This window comes from Channa argus, chromosome 8, assembly GCF_033026475.1.
Source record: "Channa argus isolate prfri chromosome 8, Channa argus male v1.0, whole genome shotgun sequence".
Taxonomy (NCBI): Eukaryota; Metazoa; Chordata; class Actinopteri; order Anabantiformes; family Channidae; genus Channa; species Channa argus.
This window is the reverse complement of record NC_090204.1, coordinates 9550943-9565800: the sequence shown is the minus strand read 5'-3', so window position 1 is coordinate 9565800 and position 14858 is coordinate 9550943. Positions and strand designations below refer to the sequence as shown.

The 14858-nt window shown below is 40.8% G+C and overlaps 1 protein-coding gene across 1 annotated transcript in view; it reads right to left on the bottom strand.

Moving 5' to 3' along the window:
• Window positions 1–14858, bottom strand: part of trabd2b (TraB domain containing 2B) — a 54504-nt gene that overhangs the window by 35396 nt on the left and 4250 nt on the right. The gene's annotated exons all lie outside the window — the stretch shown is intronic.

Genomic DNA, 14858 nt, shown 5'->3' with positions numbered 1-14858 from the left:
AGTGTGAACATCGTTCATTGTTTAGGCAATCTGCAGGAATTTGCAGAAAGGCAAGTGAGGACGAGACGAGAGGAGAAAAGAGGAGTAGAGAGGAGATGTGACACTTTGCTATCTGGCTCTAGTGTGGTGTTGAGGGTGTGATGCTTTATCTCAGTTAACACTCAAACTGTTGCTAAAATGGTGGATGGGGTGTCGGTGTGTGTGTGTATCAGTAATAATGCAGACAGACACACTGTCTAACACGCATTCATAAATGGAGCAGAGTTCTGGGATGGGTGACAGAGACACATGTTTATCATTGAAGGAATTGGTCGCATTCCTTTCATCTGAAAATGGCTGTCTGTTCCCTCGCTCCCAGTCTGACCCCTCGTCCACCATCAACCCCCCTCACTTTCACTTTAGCCCTGTCTCACTTTCTTGCTCTGTCCTGTTTGACTCCCTTTTCCTTATCTCCCTCTCTCTCCCAGAACAAACGCTTTTTCGTCTCTCCAGCTACTTCTGACCCTTTAGCCTTTGTCTGACTTAACACCCTTTTTATTCTTTTCCTTTTTTCTGCCTCTTTTTTACCACCCATCTGAGCCCAGATAGAAGACCTGGGAACAATGGAGGCTGTGACCATAATAAAATTAAAAGGGGAGACACTTACAGTTTTTCAATTATATTCCTGAAAATGATTATCTCTGACTGACAGATGCATGTGAACAGTGTGTCTGTGTGCTTGCATACATTTGTTTGCTGTTTGCTAACTCTAATTTTTAGGGGTGTTTATGTGTATGCATTCCTGCATGTGTTTAAAAAAACTGAGTCATTACTGGGGACGTTTGCCTTCTCATAATAATGCACACAGATATTTGGCACGTTCTGACACCAACCCCCAGCCCAGCAGTTCTCAGTGCGATGATCTGTCAGTCCCTGTTAGGCTTGGCATTCTCGTTAGCACGCGGTTTGGATCCCCTTTCAGAGGCACTGAACTCAGGACCTTTTCCTCTCAGCACTTCAAGAGAGAGAAAGAAGCCAAAGCAGGGAGAGAAAAAGCAAATAAAAGGAATACAGACAGGAAGTGAAAGCCAAGGACCTCTCATGATACCAGAGAGTTCCTATTTAATCACTTGTTGAAATATCTTCCATGCTCCATTAGATTTATAATGTGTTCTTCAACATATTCAAAGCCCACCTTCATGCCACCTCAAATAGTTGTGTCTTCACCCTTGTGTATATCAAACGGAAGTTGTAAAAGAAGTAAATCGACAAAGCACATTTACATTATGAATAATGTTACCTTAACTTTCAATTACATTCCTACCAAATGAGCCCCCGAAGAACCCATGGCTGATGAAGAGTAATTTATTTGTGTTTCTCTTTGAGAGAAAGTGGAATAGAATTGCCTTTTATAGGAGCCAGATCAGCAGGTCCTCCAGGGTGGGCAATGCCGCAGCAGAAAAGCTGAACCCAAACCAGACATCCTTCAAAATGATTTCATCTACAATCACGGGCACTGACGCCTGCAACCGATCCAAGACAAGCATTTTTTTCAAGACAGAAAAGCAAGAAAATTGCTTCAGTAGAGGGGAACCTCCACCATTTCATAAGACATGCCCGTTTCCCCCAATCTTGGCACCCTGCCAGCAAACTCCTGCCTCCACAGCCCAAACTATCCCAGGTTAGCCCAAGTAGAGATGGAAGGAATTCATATTCCAGACTCCACTTTTTGTGAATCTTTTTGTTCTTTATAGAACCTACTGATGGTTTTGAAACATATTCCATCTAATCCACATTTGGTGCTACACGGTTTAGCACTGATTTGGGGATGGTCTCTCCATTTTGCCATTTTTGGTGGACCACAGCAGGTGTAAAGATAAAAAACTTAGGCTACCGGTCTAAGCAAAATTTTACCAACAAGTATATATTATATAACTATATTAAAAGAATCCCCCCTTGAGGGCCCTGCAGAGTATCTTAGCTGTTCCTAGGACTGCACTCTACTGGACAGAGGTCTCAGATGTTGTTCCTGGCATCTTCTGGAGCCATTTTCCCAGATTTGCACAGTTTTAATAACTCTTCTTTCAGCCCTTGGTATTTTCCGAGCTTCTCGCCTTCCTTCTTTCTGATGTTGAAATTACTTGGATTTGCTACATCTATCACTACATGGTTGTTCTTGTCTTTGTCTACTACTACTGTGTCTAGTTTATTGGCCATAACCAGTTAGCCAGTCTGTATCTTGAAGTCCCACAGCATCCTAGCTGGGTCATTCTCGACCACCTTCTGAGGTGTGACCCATTTTGACTTTAGGACTTCCAGCCCGTATTAAGCACAGATGTTTCAGTACACTGTGCTAGCCACTAGGTTATGGCGTTCCATGTATTCCCTGCCTGCTAGCATCTCGCACCCCACTGTTATGTGCTGGATTGTGTCAAGGGCATCTTTACTCAGCCTGCACATAGATTACTGCCAAGTATGGTAGACCTGGCCTCTATTGACCTTATACTTGGAGCCTGTTCCTGTGGTGCCAGTATTAGTGCCTCTGTGCTGTCTTTCAGTCCAGCTTTTTCCATTCAATTTTTTGCTATCCACCACATGGTGGAAGAGAAAAGCCACGAAGAAGAGGTTTTTTAATCTCATTCGAATGGTTTCTTATGTCCAAATAAGATTCAAAATGAATTTTAGCCCCTCAAGCAAGTCCAGTTGCCACCAAAGAGCACTTTTGGTGAACAGCATGACATGGATGACTGAGTTACCACAGATGCTTAAGCTTTTGTTTTGCTTTCCTCACAAAATATGAAATTTAATAGAAGGAGCACATTTTAATTTCTGTTTTTCTTTCTTGTATTTAACCTACTCTTGTTGTACGTTTTTGTTGTTCTCATCTTGTCTTCCTATGGTTTCCAGGCATTCTTCCAGTTATTGTTTAACTAGGGGAACATTTTTATAAACAACAGCCGAGGTGAGGTGAGATAGTCAAATCAATATGGTTTGAATGACTTGACAAGTTACTTTTATTAATATTCCTCCTCTGATAAACATGATGAATATCAATTTTGGCTCCTTGTGTTTTTTTAAATACATTTGAACATATGGAGTTAATTTTTATACTTTACCTGATTTTTATGACACAAAGGCCATTTGGAAACACATTTCATTAACATCAAGATTAAGCTCTATTTTTGGGGTTTAACTTGTTTTTTTGGCAATGCGGCACAAAACTAACACACGCAGTGTGTGATAAAACACACAAGTAATTGTACTATTTGTACAGCTAGCATGTCAATTTTTAGCGTAGATATATAGTACATTAGGGCAAGGTCAAAGGTGATCGATGATTACTATCTCATACACTCATATACATAGAAAAATACAAATACATACAAATACACTTTAGTATGTATACTTCCTTTAACTTACAGACACATTTACAGTCTTAGCAGACTCATCGTGCTGGACAGCTTTTGTCCTGAAGCAGCTGCAGGAACAGTTAAATCAGTGCTGGACTCAAGATCAAAGCCCAGCAATAGCAAATAAAACTCATGTCCAAGTCGAGATAAATGCAAGCCAGTGTCTTCATTATGACCATTGCCACAATAGGGTGCAACTTTGTTATCGATAGCATGTAAGATTTTGATTATACTTGTATTGGACAGCATTTCTCAACAGCTTATAAATCTCATTTGAGTAAGTGTATAATCAACAGCCAGCTGGACATTCATCTATAGATAGTGAAGCAATAGAGGCAATTACCCCTGTGATTTCCACATAATTGAGACTTAATTTGTGTCAGTGTCAGGCAAAATAACAAGACCTCAGAAAAAAAAGAAAAAAAAACTAAGACACGACCAAGATAAATGAGTGTGGAGTAACAAGGAAAACCACAGCTTTAGAAAATGTGATCACGTACAGTCTGAAAATCAGACGTCACTTGAGCCTGTAGTTAGGGGAGCTGTGTTGCTAGTGGTCATCTGGGACCTTGTGTCCAAAAATTGTTGTCACTCATCCTTTGAACTTGCCTTCCATCATTCAACATATCCCTTCATCCATCACCCCATCCCACTAAATAACCCGGCTGTTAGCAGGCATTAAAAAGCCATTCGCACTGCTCTCAAGTGCTTGGGTTGGCCATCACCAGAGCTGACTACTGAGGCCTTGGCGGGGCCTGGCCTCTTTCTCTCTCCACCTCTCTCTGTCTCTCCTTCTTGGTGTCTCTCACGCACTCCCGCCTTCTGCATTTTGGCAAGCCGTGAGCCTTTCACAAAGATCTAGCTTTTAGCTGTCAACAATGGCACGCACGCCTGCACCAGCTGCCTGTCAGGCTTTTGCCTGCTGCCTGAGGCGTTGACACTATTACCTGAGAGAATCAACAGCAGAAAAATCTATCAAAAACATTGGAATTGTTCATGCTGATTGAGGATGTGGCTTGGCTCACATTGCATTCAGTCCATATTTTTCATATTAACAGATTGCGTTACGTTACAGCATGGCATCAGATGCTAAGGGCCACATCCGTTGGAGACCCTGAAAGGAAGTTACTTTGTGAAGCCCTTCACCACGGACCAATACCATATCCCAATAATGTCTGGGCAGATAATATGTGTTAGGTACCACACAAAAATAAAAACATTTTTAATATAGGCCCTGCTTAATGTTTTTAATGTTGCATCATTAAAAAGGTAAATAAATTACACACTTACTGCATTCATATGGCAACTTTGAATGTCATGAATGTCATCATTAAAAAAACGTGTAATTAAACATTACAAAGTTAGTGTTTTCTTTTTGGGGCGTGTTGAGAGATCTTCCATAATTTAACACATTAAAAAACTTTTGCAATGTTCTTATCAATTACTTTTTACTGATCTGTAATTTGTTAACAAATCAACAAATTTTAAAGTCATTATTTACAATAAACCCTATGTTCAATTGGCGACAGAAAAAGAACAAAACGGATTTAAAATGTGATTCAATTGTTCATTCCTTCCTTGAAAGTAACGCAAATCCAACTACTGGAAATGAAAGAAACCTTTTAACAGGGAAAGACCTGGAATAGTTGGAGTATTTTTGGTCAAAATATGGTTGCCACCCACATTGGGTGGCATATTATGAGATGTTGTTACTACGCATAGGCACATGGTCTGGCACAGAGCTGACAGAAGCATCAGAAAGCAATAACTGTGTCTGCTTACACACTGGCTTTCTTCAGCCAAGTTAAACTCACATATCTGAATGGGCTCATACAGTATGTTCATGAGATTTCTTGATCTTATTCTTCCTGACACCCTCTGATTGTCTGTCTCCTCAGCTCAGCTCCAGGAATGTTCACTTATGCAGCACGTGTCAACATTAGCTGAGAAAAGTACTGTACAGTACTGTGGGTCAACTGCTTTTCTGTATAAAACTGCAGACAGGGCCTTTAACATTTTAGGAAATATGCATATTTACGTATTTGCTGAAAGTTTTCTTAGGAGTTTGACAACATCATCATATCTGTTTGTTAAATCTAAACAGGGCGTCTCTCTACCAGCTGCCTCTAAAGCTCATTAACGGTTTGTATCTTAATAGTTTAGTCAATACGAATAGCAAGGTGCAAAATGCGTTTTGTTTAATGTTACTTGATGGCCAAGAGAATAGTAGTAAAGTCTTGGTTGGAGGCGTTTTGTTCGACATCTGTCAGTCCAGTTCTTGTGAACGTGATATCTCAGGAACACAATCATCCACTTGGACTTAAGTATGACCAGATTAGATTTTAGTGGTCAGCAGTCAATTTCACTTCACGCAACAACCCATTCTCATCAACGCCATACTCAGGAGCGTCAGTTGGGAATGTCATTATTTAGGGCCCAGACATCCAATTAAACTCATGGATGAGCTGATTAGAATAGGAATCTGAACCAACATGCTACTACTGTATAACCTTGCTGTGAGGTTCAAGAAATACCAGTCTGATCATACAATAGACTCCAGTGTTTAGCCTGTACTGTGGTGCATCGGCTCTAGCCAGGCTTTATGGAAGAAATGAAAAAAGTATCCTCTGTCACGAACTACACAAAACCTCTGGAATATATGAGTAGAGAAACATAATTTAATTTAATGAAGCATTGAAAATCTGTGAACGAGTGAATGTGTCTGTATTGAAAGTACATGAGTAGCTGCACACAAAGACATGAGCTGTAGACAAACACCACATGCCCGCACGACAACAAATTTGTCTGCGACAAAGTCAACTGCTCCACCTGTTCACCATTAATATAGGTTTTACTCCATCAAACCATTTCCCACACAATCCCACATCTGTGATTCACACAACACACACATTCACCTCCGCCGGCCCACTGGCTGACATGTTTCCCTGCTAATCTGTTTGCACAACTCTGGTGTGACCACAGGCCAATTACACATCGTCACATGATGAACACCCGCAAGAGAGACTGAGGAAGAAAAATGAGACAAGAGCCACCCACTAAGAGCCCCTCTTTCTCACTTCTCTCCCTCTCACCCCCTTTTTTCTCCCCCGTTCTCCCTCTCCCTTTGACTCTGTCTTATTATCCCATCTCCAGGTCTCCCACTCAGTTTGTGGCTGTAATTAAAGCTGCCCATCATTTGAGTTCTCCCAAAACAACAACCCATCAGAGACCACGGTCCTGCTACAGCTCTCTAAGTAAATTTGATTTCTCATTTCATTTATGTTCCATAAACTCTGCCATATGTTTGATATTATATTTAAACTGTTCCAGTGGACGCCAAGAGAGGGTATGCTCTGGGAAAGGTAGGAACTGTATTGGACAAACTGCACTGCTGAATGACAGGTGAAATTGAGCATGATGTGAGTGAGCAGGGAATGAAAAAAACCCACAGAAAAAAAGAATGAGAAACTTCACAGCAACAACCTTTTTTTTATTGTTATCTTTTTTATTTTGGCACAGACTAAACTGTCAAGTGCAGAAAGTGAAAGGTTTCCTCTGTTACTGTTGCTTTTGTTCTCTCCAGTACCACCAAATTGAACAGTTTTACTGTCCTATCTGTTCTTTCCTGTCTTGTCTAAGTGGCACAAGAGGTTTTCTGCTTCTTTTTTTCTCCCCTTCTTTTTTTTTAATCCTGCATGTTTTTAAATTCTTTTCTTATTTTTCTTATGGTCTTATGGTCACATCATAGATCAACAGTAGGGCAGCGAATTGTAATTACCTAATTTACTGTATTTTTTAAATAAAATTTTTACCCTAGCCCTTGTAAAATAGATTTAAAAAACTTATATAGACAAATTATAAAAATGCCAAAGTTCAGTGAATTACCTGTGTGAACATTTAGTGCATATATAGTGCAAAACCAATTTTGCTAAACCACTTATCTTATTTAAACCATATCTGCAATGATTAATTGAATCATGCCCTTTTTACAGGGAACTGGAATATACATGTTCTACAGCATTGCAGGGGATGTTGGAGACGGTGCTACTGGGGCCTTAGCTAAAGGGTTGGGGTCATTCAGAGGGCAACGATGAGGGCTCAGAGAAAGTTCTGGGAACTCTAATTTGAGAAGAGAAACAGATGCCTGAATGCACTAATGCCTGAAATCCCCTGAGCTGCTGAGGGCACATCAGGGTAAAACAAATTTACTGACCAAGGGCTGAAGGATTTTGATCAAGGTTCCAGTAGCATGAGGGCCTGTTGCCAGTCCAGGTGGTCAACTGCTGGTTTGGGATCAGTTTTGAAATGCAGGCCCAATTCTTTGCTGTTTTAATCCTTGCGAACCTGGAATGGTGTTTGAAGAGCAGCCAAATGCATGTGAATGCATCACCATATTGCGTTTCCAAGAAATAGATCCTTCTGTTATGCGTCACAGGGAGGAACTAGGCTTGAGTACAGAGCAGGGTGACTGAGAATAGGTCTGTAATGGGAAGATGAAAGTTTGTACAGATGGTAATGCTTCAGCTCACTTTGACCTGTCAAGTTCTTTGTTTGTGCTTTCGCGTATCTCTGAAGTAATCAATTCCTGCAAAACTTTCCAGAAGACAGTGTTGTTAATGGTTCTGGGGGTCTGTCTCATGCCTCCCTGTCTGTTTTTTCCTGTTTTTCTGGCTATCTACATGTCTGTCCAACACGCCTGTCCTACTGCTGCTTGTCTATTTATCCAGTGATCCTTAGCACTAAATCTCATTCTCAGTCTACCTATTTCACTTCTTGCCTGCCTGTCCCTCAGCTGCTATGTCTGTTTTCCTTCTTCAGCTAAGAGGTACTTTTGCATGGAGAGATGTGTGAAGGCCGTCATTGTACTTGAACGCATAAGGGGAGACAGGACAAATGATAGGATTTATGTCCTCCCTAATAAAGTTTATGAGTGGAGCCTTGTTTCAAGCGCTCCAACTGACAGTTTCGCTCACTTGTGCGCACTCTGTGACAGCAAAAACCAGACACTGGACTTAATGGTCTTTTAAAGAACCATCATTATTAATCAAGGAAAATCAGGAATATCAAGAGAAATGCAGAAAGGACGAGGAACCAGAAATTATGGCCGGTGGGGTTACTCAGACATCACACAGTACATTACATTTTAAGCTGTCAACTCTTTTCTGAGAGGTTTATGAAACTTTAATTTGGCCTGATGATGAAAGCCTTTCCAGTGTGGAAATACAGAATTGCAGGCAATGGCATCACTGTGTTGTGTCAAATATCCACTACTCAGTTTGACACTGTCTAGCTAAATTGAACCTAATATGACTGTCAAGTCAGTTTGCTTGTATAAAACCTTCTCTCTGAATCATCACTATGAAAGTATAAATATGCACAAATTTGGGAATGTGCGACACACTGTCACCACTTGTGACTATTGAACTAAACAATCAAAACTTGAACTAAAACATTATTATTTATCAATTGGTTTAACAATGACTGATTTACGGGCCAAATAATGCAAGTAAGAGATGGAAAATGCGCCTGAATGTGAAACAGGTCAGAGGTGCATGGGTTGAGTGTAAGTAAAACTGATCGGGTCCAGTGGGTTGTTTTCAATGGGGACACAGCAGAGAAGATGCATGAGCCACATTAAAACTGGGTTCAGAGAGAGAGAGCCCAGCTAATCCCTGACAAGCTTGGCTCACGCAACACATACATACATACATACATACAGCTGTTCTGTAGCAGCACCTATTTATGACTGTTGGCCAGTGGTGTGTGAGAGGTGTGGTAGTACGTGTGACTGATGTCACAGGCAGGCCCGGACTCTGAGTTCATCCCAGATCACAAGCATCCAATGTGGAAAGTTGCATGCCATGAACTGGCCATGTTTTTTTTTTTCATGTTCACCCACATTAGGCAATACTGATACACCACTTTCTGGTTACTTGTTGGGTTCTGTGTCCCATGGTGGTCCTAATGTAAAATATATGGCTGCTGTGCATTTAGAGTGGGTTCTTTAGGATTTAAAAAATAAATGGTATGAATAGAAATCAATGCATATTGCATTATATTCATTTGAGTCTAATTAATTTTCTGTGTTTTTATGGGGAAAGTCTCTTGCTACTACTCTCTTGATGTTGACAACTTAGGATCACACACTCATGAAACTGCTGAGGCAATACATGTTTGGAAGCAGACTTAATCGGCCTGTGTTTTTCCAGGCCTGCTTGTTGAAACCTTTCTGAAACCATTAATTTGATGTTCACACTCACTTCACAATGTAGACTCGTGCAAGAAACCAGTGTGTGAACTTCTCTAACAATCTCTTGGCCAGGCTTTTTTTACATACAGTATCTATTTCTGTCACTTGAGAACAACCGAGTGCAACACTACCCATGTCTTTAAGAAAACGCTGTCTGAAACGCACCACCATTATTTACATATTTAAACAAGTCTCACGTCTCTCCTTTCTCTAGGAAGGTCTTAACTCTGCAAAGTGTGGCCATTCAGAACAATTGCATACACATTGCATTTCCAATGAGGGTGAGCAACACACTGGGCTAAGGCATCTATTTCTTTTTAACATAAGCTCACCCTAAGAATTATTTTGATTGTACTCTAATTAACTAATTAAATGTGTGAAACAAAATTGGACTTTGACATGGGAGTTTCCCTACAGATACTTACCAACAGCATTTATTATGTTCCATAAGCACACTTCAATTGTCATGAGAAATTAGAAATACTTTTGCAATGGGCATTTGGGGTGTATGTCTTTGTGGAGAGCAGGTATAAATGACTTTTTTGGTCATTTCATCTGGAGAACCTGTTGGAAATAATAATTAACCATTCTGCTGAAATAAAACCCCATTTACAGTCAAATTTGGATTTAAATTTTTTTTTTAAATGTAACTATAAATAACGAAGAAAAAATTTTAATGGCACACACATCGCAGATTCTTACAATAAGACTTGGTTTTAGGTAGGTTAACTTGGTTAACTAAATATGGGAAACAACAACATCCCATAAGACATCAACATACCATAGGGGCCAAGTAGGTCTCTGATATCATTCAGTCACATTCCTGTCAGTGATCAATCAGCCTCTGGCCCAGACAACCTAAGATTAACCTCAACTTACTAGGAAACTAGCTGCCCTTCCCATAGAACACAACCCCACCTCTGTAAAATTTACTCCAGTTCCCCTTGTTGTGATGAGCAAATATGTAATATAGATATGTAGTTTGTTTGTGTGTGTGAGTGCGTGTCTTCAGGACTCCCCGCCCTGCCTGCAGGAGAAGACACCCCAAACCACCTTTCGATTGAGTGCAATTTCCACTGTTAGGATGACAAAATAATTAACAGATTGTGGTGTGAGTTTGTGTGCAGATAGCTGTGTGCTTAGTAGTTTTAATATTAATTTGAAGAAGAAGAGTGCATAGGGAAGATGGATCCACAGTGTGTGACATGAGGTCGTTTAGGCAGAAAGGAACACTCATTTTCTCCAACAAAGGGAGAACGTGGGCGAAGGACAGAGGGAAGAATTTTGCACAATGAACACTAAAGTATGGAGGAGCACTCTGACCTGCCACGCTTTACTCTCTACCTCAGTGCACTCAGCTCAGTGACAATGTGGTGGAGTCATTACCTCAGGTTTCTTAGGTACTTTGAGAAAGGAAGGACATGTCTTTGTGAATACTGAGTTTATAGAGGAGCACAGGGGAGTCAGCTAATAATCCAATGTTGATTATTAAGGATTTGTAATTAATGTCCTGTGGAACTTCTACTTAATAAAAAGGGGAAACCAAATACTTCCCCCTCCTGTCTTAAACGATTAGTTAGTAAACTTGCCACTTTTACCTTAAGTAAAAAGTAAGTGGAGAGTGAAATTGACTGCAGTATTTCCAGTTAAGAAAACACAAACAATGTGGCACTTACTTTAAATGAAACATTTCTTGTAGCTCAGGGGTACTATTCTCCCATCAACTGTTGCCTGCTGCCTGCTATCAAGTTAAACTTGTTTTCCTTTACTTCTCATTTTTTTTCAGATGCCAATTGCAAAGTGCCCCTGTTTTCATAGCATCTACGTCACTCTAGTCCCCTTCATCCTGCTCTGGCCAGCACATAATTGTCTAAGTGCTTCTGGATGGCAGTGGGCTATTTGGTCATTAAGGGGCTTATTAAGTCATTAGTGCAACAGTGGGACTGCCGTCTGCCTGCCGACAGAACCAGATGATCGGCCTGATATGTGTTGCCTCAGAGTTTTCCACATATTTGTGCAGATGATTATAGCTTAGATGTGAAAGAACCTCAAATGTCATGCTTACAGAGGATACATGTTGCCAGCACACTTTAAAGCTAATCTCCTCCTCCACTTCCACCTCTTTTTCCACTATGCATATGTGTGTTTTGATGTGTATGTGTGTAGATGAGCAATGGGTTAGCAACGAGACAACCAAAGCCTTGGGGCATGTCAGAGGGAGAGATAGGGAGTGAGAAAAAGGGGGCAGATATCCAAAAGAAGCGAAGAGGTCATAGAAAAAGATGAGCAGGGTGCAGACACAGTATCACTTTTTCCATCAGTCAACCTCTGTGGCCAACACATAACTTAAAACCCAAAGTTACACGCCCATCACGGAATGTAAATATTTGGATATGGTTAAGGTTGGTTGTTACTTAATTCCTCCCCTTAAAGATGTCCTGTTTAGGTGAACACTGTCCAAAGAACACAAGCAAAGTATTCTGCATGATTTGATAGAACACATAAAAATCTTATTTTGATTTAATTTCTCTTAGCAACCCTTGTCCATACTTTGGAGACATGCCCTGGACGCACACATTGCTTACCATAGAGGCTCATCAATTAATCTCACACACAGCCATGAACCTCTGGATCTCTACAGAAATAGACATTCTTCCTCCCAGACAGGTGCTGTATTTTACTGTTTTACTGTTCTTAAATCATATTTGAATTCTTAGGCCCAACATTTTATGAGGCCAATCCAAACTGAAAAAGCAAACACAAGTGATAATCAAATTCAATATAACATAAAGTAATAATGACTTATGGGAAATACCGACTGTGCGGGTCAAAACACAGTTTTCTCACTTTTTTTACCACCGTGTGTAAACTCTGTGTGTTCCTACCATCCATAATAAACCTTTTATTACAGGGTATGATCTCATGCACATGCTGAAAAAAGTGAATGTCACATTGCAGAGATTATACTCCAGGCCTGAACGCACCCCTCTGTGACCACAGCATGTGTGTGGCTGCAGTGTCAGCACAAGAGGAAGCTTCAGCCTGACATCTTCTGCAGCAGAAGCAGGGCACAAGAGCTGCGCTGATTGAAATAGACTCATCAGACTGTCAGTGAAGCTGTAAAAAGGGCTCCTCCTTACTGAGAGCAGGGCGTCTCCTGCTGACAGGAAACCAGATTCCTTCACCTACCAGCCTCCTATCCCTTAAAAGACTTTACCCAGTCCCCTCTCTAACTTGTTAGGTGACAACACTGGAGTCTAGCCACAGGCAGCCATCTCTCCCTCACAGTAGGGTATAGTACAAAATAGCCCAAGGTGATGGAACATCAACTTGGTCGGCAGTTGAGCCAGGTACAACTTGGTTGCTCAGTGGAGCCCAGATTGACCCAAGCCGACTGCTAGTCTCCTTAGCCCTGTGCTGCTCCATAACTCCACTGCATCTTCCCACACTGACCCTTGACCCCTGCACAGGAGACAGGCGCCACCAATATGATGTAATATCTCTCCAACTTGCGCTTCTGAGCATCTCGGTGAAAATAAGTATGGATGTTGATTTGGTGAGAGCAAAGCTGCATTCGAGGTTCCAAAAAGTAGTTTACAAAACTAGTAAAGCCTTTTTTGTTCCCCATCTTAAGTCCAGTAATAATCAGGTGGAAACAAGCTTTTACAATTTGGTCATGTCCACCACCAGTACTCTGCCTTTTTCATGCTGAGACTATTGAGACACAATATTTTGCTGTATTTCTTATATCTCTAAAGATTTACCTGATATACTGTGCTGGCAGTTAATTGATCTGCCCTTGAAGAAAACAGAAAGTGGATTGACTCACTGAGCTGTAGTTGAGCAGCTGGCACCCTCAGCTCTCTCTAAGAGTCCCCCCTTGGTGTTCAAAGCAAGATTTTGGCACTAGTCTGTCTGTCCAGCTGTCAACTTACATCGGCCTCTAAAGAGCTGGAGAAAAACCATGCACCATGACCAGCCTTTGTTTCCAAAGGCTCAAATCCTCCTCTCATCGAGACATCCACACTTCGCTGTGATCTAAAGAGACAATAGAGAGGTCTGAGACCAGCAGAACTCGTGTTAGGCTCTGGCACATTTATTATCTCTACGTCCAACAAACTATCACTGAACTAAACACAGAGTTCAACTTCTCTTATGCCAGAGATAATGAATTATCTTCTTCACCTCTTTAAGGCCAAAAAATCTTTTTTTGATGGTGCAGACCCCAGTAGCAACAGCTAACTTGTGGATCTTAAAAACCCAGTGTGTCAAGACTGCTTGCTTCCCACTGCAATGTTATCACCGGGACCAGGTGCTGAAGACAAATCCATAGTCTAACAGGCCATAGGGTTCACATTTCTAAGAACAAAGCTAGAGTATGCTGTAAGCAGCTACTTTTATTGGAAACAAATAATGTGTGGCCCGGCAGACTTTGGAACATTTCCCAACTCAGATCTCCCTTTAAGAATTGCTCATGTTTCAGATTAGTGTAAGCGGTGAGACGATGCACATCAGTCTCCCTGGGTTTTCAACCCCACAGCTGCCTTTACCCTTTTTCTATTTCCTGCTTTGTCTCTCTCTATAGTCTCACTTCTCTTTCTCCTGATTCCCACGCACATATTTACACTTAGACTCTATCCATCTTTTCTGACCTCAGCACTGTTACAGTCGAGCATAGACAGATTTAATCAACCATAGCGCTCCGATTAAATTACAAATTATAATAATTGAGAAAAATGGTTTCCATGTCAGTTTCAGTTCAGCTCAGAAACATTCTCACACATATCTGGAAATGAGGGGGTTGGAATCTCGGAAGTCCAATGATTATTGTGCTTTGTTGGGGTTAATTTTAAGTTATCCATGATTCAATTTTGAATAATTTCCAATGAAATAGGACACTTATTTTAAATTGAGCACGTCTTGTCATGTTTGCCTGTGCTTTTTACTGAAAAACAGTAGATAATAATTAAATAGAATGTCTCCAGAAACACAAACACAGTTTCAGCAATCAGTTAGACTGAGGTTACATCAAATCTGATTAATACAAGAGTAATGAATTACTCAAGAAAACAAAAAATGGCACATCTACAGGACATGACTTCAAAAATGAAATTAACAATTGTCCTTTTTATTACAAAGAAGCAAAGGTAGCCTTGCCAAGCTTATTTCTAGGGGCATCAAAACTCTCAGGCATGTGCAGGGCATGCAGCGCAAGTTTG